The sequence below is a fragment of the Lagenorhynchus albirostris genome, chromosome 12 (assembly GCF_949774975.1).
Source record: "Lagenorhynchus albirostris chromosome 12, mLagAlb1.1, whole genome shotgun sequence".
NCBI lineage: Eukaryota > Metazoa > Chordata > Mammalia > Artiodactyla > Delphinidae > Lagenorhynchus > Lagenorhynchus albirostris.
In genome coordinates this window covers 10,259,038-10,271,188 of record NC_083106.1, presented here as the reverse complement: position 1 = coordinate 10,271,188, position 12,151 = coordinate 10,259,038, and the positions used below count along the sequence as shown (strand labels likewise).

At 42.3% G+C, this 12,151-nt stretch overlaps 1 protein-coding gene across 6 annotated transcripts in view; it reads left to right on the top strand.

Moving 5' to 3' along the window:
• The window catches only part of ARID1B (AT-rich interaction domain 1B), a 411,101-nt gene that overhangs the window by 53,106 nt on the left and 345,844 nt on the right, over positions 1–12,151 (top strand). The window lies entirely within an intron of this gene.

Genomic DNA, 12,151 nt, shown 5'->3' with positions numbered 1-12,151 from the left:
AGGATTAAAATGTAGGAATTCAAGTTTGTATGTTGAGTTGCCCACTTACTAGCTGAGTGGTAAGTTGTCTTTGGCTCAGGGGTCACAGTTTGATTCCTGGCTGGCGTTCTACTCCTGTGACGGGAATTTTAAATGAGTATTCTGTTAGAAAGAACCACAGTGCTTATATGAAATTTAACATGCATAGTATCACTGCTTACTTTTTGTCTCGGAGAGCTAGGGGGAACTGGCCACTGAGTGTTGGATTTTAGTATTAGCCTGGGGATTCTTGATTTGTATGGTGATAATTTTATTTTTGAACTGTACTCATGACTGGGTCTTCGAAGCATGATGTGATAATAGTACATCGTTTTGTTATTTATTAACTGGAACTAGACTTGTGGTCTTTCACTTGCTGATTCTCTCACATCATCAGACAAATACATGGTAAACAGATTAGTTTTGCACCGTGTCCTAAAAACTAGTCTACTTGGGTTTTTATTGAGCTGAGAGGGGAAATGAATTTTCTGTGCCTCTGGAGAATGTTCTGCCTCTAGGCTCCTGGAATTCAAATCTGGGGATGGTTAACAGAAGTACACTGGTTGATTTCATCTAATACGGAGCTACACAGAGGATGTATAATCTTTAAGGTTACTAGAATCTGACTCTGAGTTTTTAGATTTTGCTTTTTTAAACTTAGACACCAATGTATCCTTTGCTTGATCGGGGATGTGGGTGAGCAAATGTTTTATTTCATTTTTCTTGTCCTTTGTGATCATAAATGTATACATAGGCCTATGCTGACTTGCTTTAAAAAAGATTTGTCATATAAAAGAAATAACACCGAGAAGAAATAGGTTACAGAAGCGAAGTTATATTTATTTGTGTCAAGCTGATTTCAATTATGTGGTCTGAGATTTTTCTCGAGTTATCACGTGTTATTGGACTGGTATCTTAACTCTCCATATCTTGTTGCAGATGTTTGTATAACCTGATACCTGTTGGAATTATAAAACCAGGGAAGGAGAAAAAGGGCAAAGTAAGAGATGTATAAGTTCATGAGTGCTTCTGCAATGGGAAAACATGACTTTTTAGTTTTTAAACACATCTGTATTGCGAAGACCCTTACAACAACAAGAATATGGAATATAATTATTGCTTTGAAAGATATCGTGGCAAAATTAAATAGAACTTGTTATTTTTGTTAAGGTGACCCATCTGAACTTATCACTTTCAATCTGAATAACAACTGAATTAAACACCAAGGTTGTTTTGAAAAAGGCTTTAAAAATGAATAGGTGTTTTAATTTGTGCCTTTATCCTCTACACCCTTTGGATGTGTCTATTTTGCTGTGTGTTTTTTGAGTAGAATATTTATTTCAGAACATAAGCATTTTATTTGGTACCATCTTAACAGCCAAAACACTTCTTTCAACGCACATATTTATTTTGGCAGCAGATGTTTCTAAAAGGAGACAAACATTACAATTGTTTGGCTAAAATAAATGTTTTCCTTGGGGTTATTAAGGAGCCAGGTGAATTCTAGGATTCCCACCTGTGTTACTTTATATTGTTAATCTATTCTGGAAAAAAATTGCTTTTTAAAATACAGTTAAAATTATGTTTCGATATAGTTTTAACAATGTTTCTGAAAAGTAAGGAAGAATGGAGTGAGAAGGACTGGTTAAAAGAGTTTTTTTTTTTTTTTTTTTTTTTTTTTTTTTTTTGCGGTACGCGGGCCTCTCACTGTCGTGGCCCCTCCCGTTGCGGAGCACAGGCTCTGGACACTCAGGCTCAGCAGCCATGGCTCACGGGCCCAGCCGCTCCGCGGCATGTGGGATCTTCCCGGACCGGGGCACGAACCCGTGTTGCCTTCATCGGCAGGCGGACTCTCAACCACTGCGCCACGAGGGAAGCCCTAAAAGAGTTTTTTGACATGAAATGTTTATTTAGACTTACTCTCTGAATCCTAAGTGTGAATTCAATAGTCAGGGCTTAATTTTAGTTTTCTCTAAAACAGAGCTGAGACTTCCTATTTAAGGAGCATAATAGGGTGTGATAGGATGAGAAAGGAAGGCTTGACGTAGTGAAATAAAGGAAGGCTTAACATAATGGAGAGAAATGGGTGCCTAGTGTCTGTTTTACCTTCAGAGTCTTAATTTTTTGATAGTTTGTATTCACTCAGAGACATCTACCTGTACTAAATAATATATTAAACATGTATTTTACATGTATATAGATATATACACATATAAACAAACAAATCAATAAGATGAAGGTAAACTTTTTGGCCAGTAAAATAGTGAATGCTTTGAGATTTCTTTTGCTGTGTTATTCACAGCATTTTTATATGCGCATGTTCTGTTCTAAGAGAGTTGGGGCCAAGCTGCTTTGCTTGTATACCTGAAACGTTTGGAGTTTTTTTTAGCGGGTTGCAGATTGTATAAATAATGGCCTTTTGTTGGCCACATTTTGTCTTGATTTCCTCACTTGTTCTTCATCAGTGAATATGAAGGTATATAAGCTTTACACCTCACATTTCTGCCTCCAAGTAGATAGCAGATGCTACTGTCTTTGATGCCAAAGTTCCCTGTAGATGGAGTTTTGTACCAAGAAAATATTTTTGAAAAGATCTCTAGATATGGTAATTTTTAGTTGTGCTTTAAAATTTAAATTTCTGGACTATTTAACTGGTTTTATTTACTTCTTATATTGTAGTTGAATTTCAACATATTTTGAAGCATTCAGTGTGACATTCTTAACAGAGGTGTGTTAGAAGAGGTTAAATTTTAGGTTAAATATAAAGTTTTAAATCTTTAGCCTTTTTTCTTAAAAATGAGGGAAGACCAGGTTTTATACTTGAAAGTTTCATGAGAAAATGTGAAATGATTTCTCTTGTAGTTTGGAAAACTACTTTTTAAAAATAATTAATTAATTAATTTAATTTTTGGCTGCATTGGGTCTTCGTTGCTGAGTGCGGGCTTTCTCTAGTTGTGGCAAGTGGGGGCTACTCTTTGTTGTGGTGCACGGGCTTCTCATTGCAGTGGCTTCTCTTGTTGCGGAGCATGGGCTCTAGGCATGCGGGCTTCAGTAGTTGTGGCACACGGGCTTCAGTAGCTGTGGCACGTGGGCTGTAGAGCGCAGGCTCAGTAATTGAGGCGCAGGGACTTACTTGCTCCGTGGCATATGGGACCTTCCGAGACCAGGGCTCGAACCCGCATCCCCTGCATTGGCAGGCGGATTCTTAACCACTGCGCCACCAGGGAAGTTCTGGAAAGCTACTTTTATATTAGGAAGTTTATACTGATGTGTGTGTAATGCTTAATCTATGTGCAATACTGGAAAAATCTGTATCTCACTCTGCTCATCTGCTAAATGAGTTTGACTGTAAGATCTCCCAGCTTGGATTTTCCCTTTAAGATAATAGTAAGTTAATGTCTTTTTATTTTAGTTTTAGAGTTTAGAGTCTTGTCATTTCAAATACAGTCTGGTGAAATTTAAGGGTTAACGCTTGACAAGTTGTATTGGTACAGCTACTAACCCAAATCCTTTAAAATTCTTTCTAAAGGGGAAAGAGATTAGCTCAAAGATTTAGCAAATTGTTGTAATCAGTACAATAAATTATCTTCTAACTATTTTTTTCAATACATTCATTTATTTATTTTTAGCTGCGTTGGGTCTTCGTTGCTGAGCGTGGGTTTTCTCTAGTTGCGGCGAGTGGGGGCTACTCTTCATGGTGGTGTGCGGGCTTCTCATTGTGGTGGCTTCTCTTGTTGCAGAGCACGGGCTCTAGGTGCGCGGGCTCAGTAGTTGTGGCATGTGGGCTCAGTAGTTGTGGCTCACGGGCTCTAGAGCACAGGCAGTAGTTGTGGTGCACGGGCTTAGTTGCTCTGCGGCATGTGGGATCTTCCTGGCCCAGGGCTCGAACCTGTGTCCCCTGCGTTGGCAGGCGATTCTTAACCACTGGGCCACCAGGGAAGTCCCCTAATTTATTATTTTTAAAGTGAAAATTTTCTCAGAGAAACTCTTCCTTCTGAATACCTGGTGTGTGTTAGATATGTAGAATGTTATTTTTTTTTAATATGTAGAAAATCTTAAGTTTGAGGTGCTAACTTTACTTGGAGTCACAAAAAGAATCAAAGAGAGCCAGTAATTACTTACACATTTTACACACTATTACTTTCTAAGTAGTTCTGAAAATAGTGTATACTGTACAACATTGGGATAAACTGTGTACAGTGAATTCTTAATGGAAATAATAAGTTTTAAAAGATTTGTCCTGTGCCGTTACTTCAACTCCTCTTTCACCTCCACAAAGAAGAGCTGGATGGCTTTGTTTTTGTATTTTAAAACAGGTTTTTTCCTAAGGGTAAAGGAAGTCTCTTCTTTTATATTAGTGGAAGAAAGTTAAATTCTTTCTGGTAAAAAGTTGTTTATGGCAGTTTGATTATTTTTATATGCAACAAATCTATTAAGGCCATTTGCCCTTACAGTTTTGAAAATAGCTATAAAAGTTAAAACTGTAGTTGTGAATGGAATTAGAAAAACACTTTAGTAGAGAGGGAGAAGAGAAAGGTGGGTGGAAGCATGAAGGGAAGAGGGGATTACAAGGACAAAAAGCAGGAAGCCACAGCAGCCTTGCTTTTCTCAGTGGGACTGTGTGGACGCCTCACTAGCACTGGGGACCTTGCTCAGTCCAGGTTTCTCTGACCTCAAGAGGAACTCCCTACGTGGAGCCAGGTGTTAGAAAGTTCCTGGAAATTCTGGAGCTGAGACTTGAGTGTGGTTAGTGTGTGTATATAACATGAACATCCCTTGCCTACTAACAAAGTCCGAAACCCAAGATTAGTAACTGTCTACAGCAGCAGGCATTACGCAGCTTCCCATTTCCTACAAAAAAGTGTGTTTAATCTAGAAAACAGATTGTTCCAAAGATTTAAGCAAATTGGTCTCCCTTTATTGGTATTAAATCATTAAGAGTATACTTTTTTTTTTTAATTAACTACCAAACAGACCAATGGAATTGGCTCTTCAGGGTTAGTCAAAGGCACTGCCTTTGTTCTAGACAACATCAAACATTCAGAAACAAAAAGTAAGATGAATAGCAAAAAAAAAAAAAAAACCCAAAAAACAAACCCAGAAAGTACTGGAATACAAATGCAAAAAAAATCTATCATTGCTGAGGTAATTAAGTTTTACTTAATGGTCCTGAGACTGAAAAAATCTAGTTCTACCTGGATGGTTGTAGGAGCTGGTCTCAAGGAGGGCTGGAGAGATGTCTGCTGGGAAGGGAACACCAATTTGAGATGTTTCCACAGAAAAGACAGCCAAGCAGGGACGGTTTCCCAACACTAAAAGTAAAAAGTTCCTTTTTAATCAATATCATCATCACCGTTGCTGCCAGAGAGAACTGCGGAAGAGCTGAGGGTCAGAATAATTGTTGGTCTGTGGGCTTCAGAATATTCCTTAAAACAGTCAGCCATGGGGCTTCCCTGGTGGCGCAGTGGTTGGGAGTCTGCCTGCCGATGCAGGGGACACGGGTTCGTGCCCCGGTCCGGGAAGATCCCACATGCCACGGAGCGGCTGGGCCCATGAGCCATGGCCGCTGAGCCTGCGCGTCCGGAGCCTGTGCTCCGCAACGGGAGAGGCCACAACAGTGAGAGGCCCGCGTACCGCAAAACAGTCAGCCAGAAAGGAGACTTCCCTTTCCTTTAGTTACTATGTTACCTTGAAATTTCCAATAAGATTTTGAGATAGCCCAGTAATCCAGGTATCTAGATTATCTAGATAGCTGAGTATCTACGCCTAGGTATGTAGGCGTTTCACATCTTTGGAGGGTCTCCTCAGTGTTGTGGGCTTCATACAGAAATATGACTTTCCTTCTCTACTTCCTACCTGTATGTCCCTTGCCACTTGTCAGGGTCTCAGAGATGAGAGGATCTTATTCCCCGGTAGTTGGCCAAATTCTCATAGTTGGAGAGAAGAGGAGAGACCAGAGTTCCCTTCCAAGTGCACTGGCCTGCCGGAGGGAGAACTCTCTCCCTTGTCCACTGTTGTCTGCGGCTGAGTTCTCCCCCATTCTTCTTCCTCGTTGGCTTCAAAAATAAAGGGTGGAAGGAGTGATAACGTATGACATCACTGGCCCTGTCTTCACGACATCAGGTGTATCACAGCACATGTAGAGAACGTCCCAGAATGACAGTTAAAGGACATTTTACTCCACACATGCAGCAGGTCACAAGAGTAATAAAGTACAGAGTGCACAGTGAAGCAGAGGGATCCGGGGGGATTCCAGTTCTGACCACAGCTGCTAAAAGCTGCAGAAATGGGGCAACGAGCAACATGCAGCGTGTGTAGTTCCAAGTCAGATTCGGCTATGGTCAGTCTAACTGGAAGAATTTAAGTCATCTGAATGCATCCTAGCTGCAAGGGAGGCTATGAATTTGAGTTCTGAATTCATAACTGGCGGGGGGCGGGGCGGGGTGCTTTTGGTTACTAAATCTTTGTAGAGAACATTTGACGGTTCCCAAGTTTCTCCTGTGTAAAAAGCACCTGCTCCATTTCCTCCTACAGTTTTCCTCACTCCATAAATGGCAGCTTTGTGCTTCTGCTTTGCTTGCCCAGGCCCAAACCTCACAGTCATCCTCTCTTTCTCAGCCTTTCAATCTGTTAAATAATCCCATTGCCCCTTTTTTTCAAGATAGATCCCGAAACTGAGGACTTCTCGCCACCTTGGCAGCTGCCACGCTGTGGCCAAGCCCCCGTCTCCCATGTGGATTATCACAGCAGACTCCAGAATGGTCCTTTTAGAGGGCGTCCGTCGGGCCCTGGCCTTGCCTCTGGGAGTCCCCCCTTCACTCAGGGTCCCCGAGCCTCCACCACTGACCCTCACCGCTCAGAATACCGTCTTTCTTCCTCTGTGCCTTCGTGTTTGTCCTTCCTGTGCCTCTGAGGCTTTGGCCGGGTCTTTGTGAGTCTTGCTGTCTTATTACTTCTCGCTTTCTCTTCGAAGGAATGTTAACTTGAGGTGCCGTCTCCGACTCGCTGGAGTAGAAGCACACACTCCTCCCGCCCGGGCATTCGTCCTTCCTCCGCCGCGCTTACCACCCGCGTGTGCTTTGCTCCTGTTCGGGCGGAAGCTCTGGGCAGCAGGCACTTGGTTTTGCCCCGCTGTAGCCCATCATCCAGAGCCGTACGTGACACTTCACGAACATTTTCAAACAAGCGAAGGAAAGAATTTGCAGAATTGTAGCCTCTGGCCAGTGAGATCCGCGGACCCCAGTGCAGAGAGGTCTGAGTGTGGTAGCGGCGCGCCTGGCACCTGTGCTCGCCTGCGGGCAGGCTCTTTCCCCATCGCCTCCTTAGATTCCAGTTGAACTCAGTGACCATCTCCTTTGCTGACCTGTAGGAAGCCTGCTGACGTCTCTGAGCTGTACTTTTAACCCTGTTTTTAGACCCCTGAGGAGTTTCTGATGCCTGAGCTAGTTATAGCAGCTGGTTTTCTGTCGTCGCTTATTTCAGTGTGTGCAGTGCAGGGCCCTGTATTCCTTCTGGCTGGGACTAACCCCATTGACTGGGCTGGAGACAGCTGCTCCATGACTGCCTGGCCGGTGATGTTCCTCTGCGTTTGCCTGTGTTTAGTGGAGCGCTCTCAGGAGGGAGAGGAGCTAAGATTCTAGCTCAGAGCTGACTCAGATTTGGTGCCGGTGCGCTGCGAGCTCAGCTCTTCGTCCGAACACCGGCCATCTGACGTTGCTTGCTGTGGACCACCCCTGCCCTCCACCCCCAAACAGTTAGGAGGCCGTTTATAGAAAGACAGTTTTCCGGTAGGGATTTACTGCTGGAGGGTAGAGAATTCCTTCCCAGTGGAGGCAGAACTCTGTCCTGTGTGGTGGAAGTATGGGGGCTGTGAAATGATGGGGGAACATTTTACATCCATGCTCATACTGGAATTGTGTAAAAGTCAGTGTTTATTTATGGAGAAAACCGTGAAGTTTGACATTTTAGTTCTCCGTAAGTGGAGTTGATAAGTTGAGCTCACTATTCTGAGTAGACATGCTTTATAGGGCCAGAGCACTTCGCAGACGCTTAGCTTTTAGAAAGGGTATATTGCGGACAGAGATTTGGAGCTGTAGCCTTTACACCCACACTGCACTGTAGCTTGTTTCCGGAAGTGGAGGTTGCGGCTACACCTAGGAGTAGAGAAAGGTGATTTAACCTGAATCTTAAAAAATTACTGCCGTGTGGTTTATTCCCGTTGAGGATGTATGGTAGGTAAGTAATTCTCACTTTCCAGGAGGGACAGGAATTACCGGCCCCCTCCTCCCCCCACAGTGTCCTTGTCTTCTTCCTGGGCCCGTTTTCCTAGTACTCTTGAGAGGCGGTCACTAGATGAGAAAGTACAGTCGTGGTGCCAGGAATTATACTAATAAGTACTTTTACATTACACTCATTTAATTCTTGCCACGCGATTTATCTCCATTTTAAATTATTATTAATAATAATAGCTCGCGTTTGTTAGGGCTCATTCTCTGTCAGGCACTGTTTTTCTTGCTTTACGTTGATTAACTCAGTCCTCACGATGGCCTTCTGAGGTAGGTGTTAGGATCCTCAGTTCACAGATGAGGCAGGTGAGGCGAGAGAGGTTGATCAGGTTGTTCAAGTTCACAGGCTTACTACGTGGCAGAGCAGGGACTTCAGATTCTTGGCGCTTTAAGTCTGGGCCCGTGCTGGCATTTTATGATTCTGGTACTGGAACGCTTCTCATCACTGAGGCTAGGCTTCCTTTGAGTTCTTAAGTAATAAGACTGATTGTAATTAAGGTAGCCTCATTTTGACATTGCATATTAGTTTCATGGAAAGTCCTTTGACTTTTACCAAGTTGAAAACCGAATGTTACCACGTCTGTCACACTTAGAGTTTTTTTTTATTGAGGTGATATTCACATAACGTAAAATTAACCACTTTAAAGTGTACAATTCAGTGACATTTAGTACATTCACAGTATTGCATAACTATCATCTCTGTCTAGTTCCAAAACGTTTTTGTCACCACCAAATGAGACCCCTGTGTCCGTTAAGCACTCACTTCCTGGTTCCTCCTCCCCCAGGTCCCCTCCCCCTGGCAACCCCTCATCCGCTTTCTGTCTCTATAGATTTGTCTATTCTGGACACTTCGTATAAATGGAATCATATAATATGGGACCTTTTGTGTCTGGCTGCTTTCAGGGTTCACCCCTGTGGTTGCATGTATCAGTGCTTCATTCCTTCTTGTGTTTGAACATTATTCCATTATGTGGATAATACCACATTTTATTTATCCATTCATCTGTTGATGGACGTTGGGTCATTTCCACTTTTTAGCTATTGTGATATGGAAATACATAAAGAAGCTAAGTTTTGAATAAAAACGTAAACATTGTTCATTTCCCCCTTAAACGAGTTTACTAGTTGACTTTTATGTTCATCCCTGACCTCTGCTTTTATAAATAGGAATGTAAAAAACTGCACCTCTCATCACTTTTTCTGATTATTGCCAGTTTTACCTGTTATTATTGCCCCTGATAACATATTTTAGGGCATCTTTTCTTGGTTTTTTTTTATTAGTATTCATTACATTGTTTTTAATATTAATGACAAGATGTAAGCCTGGCATTATATGATTATTAAACATTAGTTACATGGAAATCCAGAGCCACACACGAATTAAGTCAAATGATTTCTTTTCAAGGTAAAGATGTAAGGGATGACTTATCTTGTTTTAAGTTGATTACCTTATTCTTATAATTCGAATATGAGTAAGGAAGGTCGCAAATCCTTCGTTACTAGTGGCTCATTTGGAAACCTGCATTTGAACTTACGTTTTGATTGCTTTGCTGAATATGCACACTTGAATCATTCCTACAGATAACATATGGTTGCAATATCCCGCAAGTTAATTATAAAGATTAGGTTAAAAAGGACGCCAGTGTCAGTGTCAGTATTCGCAGATTTTCCCTTGTTGCCATTACTGTTACACTTGGCTTAGTTTGCTTCTGGCGCATGGACCACAGGGTCAGTCTGATTGGCTGGGCAATGCAGCTGAGCCCAACAGTCTCTCCTTTTTTTTTTTTTTTTTTTGCGGTACGCGGGCCTCTCACTGTTGTGGCCTCTCCCATTGCAGAGCACAGGCTCCAGACGCGCAGGCTCAGCGGCCATGGCTCACAGGCCCAGCCGCTCCACGGCATGTGGGATCTTCCTGGGCCGGGGCACGAACCCGCGTCCCCTGCATCGGCAGGCGGACTCTCAACCACTGCGCCACCGGGGAAGCCCCACAACAGTCTCTTCTTAATGAATTATCATATTCATTCTGAGGGATCTTTCCTATTTGTATTTGAAAAAGAGAGCGTACCTTAAAAAATACCACAGCTGTTTAATGTTGGTTGGACATCTGGCTACAGATGACCAGTGTTAAAGAGGGTCTGCGGTATGCTCCTCACTCGGTAGAAAGGACTTGCCATCGAGAGGCTCACAGTCTAGTGGAGGAGACATGTAAATTGAAAAGTTAAAAAAGAGTTTCCTCAGTGTGTGTACGCAGTTTAAAAAATAGTATTACAAGGCTTCTTGAGAAAAATACCAATTCCTACTCCATCTTTCCCTGCCCGTGAGTTCCATTTCCTGGAGGCAGCCATTTTCAACTCATAATAATTTATTCTGGTACTTAAATCCATTTCTAAATGACATGATTATGTTGCTATTTTTTTTTCAAATTTAGATTTTATCTATTCTACTATGTAAAAGTTAACTCTTTTTACACTGTCCTGCCTTACAGTTCCTTTTCCCTTTCTCATCCCATTAAGGCTAAATCAGCATTCAGTGTTTACATTAATAGGGCTGTATAAAGTAACTGTCTTTAGTTGAGACATGAACTATGAATATATTTCTTTAATATACAACTTTCTGTTACCTTGGTGTTGGTAATTGCCTCACTGTTTCACTTTTGAAAAATGTAAATATCACCGATTCATCTTCATCCTCTGATAGAACTGTACAGGGCCTCTCAGTAAGGTGGGACCCATCAATTAATCAGCTGTATTCAATGTTTTTCATGTTCTTGGATGCCCACCCTCTGGTGAATAGCTGTTTGGAGAAATGCCCATGTTTAAGAGCTCTGCCTCTACAGTTCAGAACTCAAATTCATAGGCTCCCTTGCAGCTAGGATGCATTCAGATGACTTAAATTCTTTCAGTTAGACTGATCACAGCAGATTTTGATCTGGAATGAAGCGTGTTGCGTGTTTCCAGATTTCTGTGGCTTTCAGCAGTCAGTGGTTGAGTCCCCAGTCAGAACTGGAATCCCTCTTCCTCTTTTTCTGCATTCTGAACTCCGTTCCTCTCATGTCTTGCTGCATATGTGTAGTAAAATTTCCCTTAACCATCATTCTTAGAATTACTTTGGCTTCAAACTCAATTTTCTGAACCCATGTCTTCATGTATTCCCTCATTTTAGTGGGGTATATTCTCCAGTAGCTCCTTAAGAAGGGTGCGGGAGAGGAAAGTTTCCCTGCATGTCAGAAAGATGTCATTTCTACCATCACACTTGATTAGTTGTTTGGTTGAGTATAGAATTCTAGATTGGAAATAATTTTCCTTCAGAAGTTACTGTTCGATTGTTCTCTAAGCTTCTGTTGAGAAATCCAGTGCCTCATCTTTTTTATGCCACCTGTTTTTTTCCTCTCTGGTGACTTTAGAAGCTTTTTATTTCTCTGATTCTAAAATATTGATGAACCTTGCAGGTGGTATTTTTATGTTCATTTTGCTGGGCCAATCCAATGTGAAACTCTTCAATTCAGGGAATTTTTTGGAAGGGAGGGCTGTCATTTCTTTGATAATTTCCTCACCTTGATTTTTCTCCTCTCTTACTACCTGGAACTATTATTAGTCAGATGTTAGAAATTCTGGACTTGTTTATTGTTTATTTATTTATTTTTGCGGTACGTGGGCCTCTCACTGTTGCGGCCTCTCCCGTTGCGGAGCACAGGCTCCGGATGCGCAGGCTCAGCGGCCATGGCTCACGGGCCCAGCCGCTCCGTGGCACGTGGGATCTTCCCGGACCGGGGCACGAACCTGTGTCCCCTGCATCGTCAGGCGGACTCTCAACCACTGCGCCACCAGGGAAGCCCTAATTCTTTATTT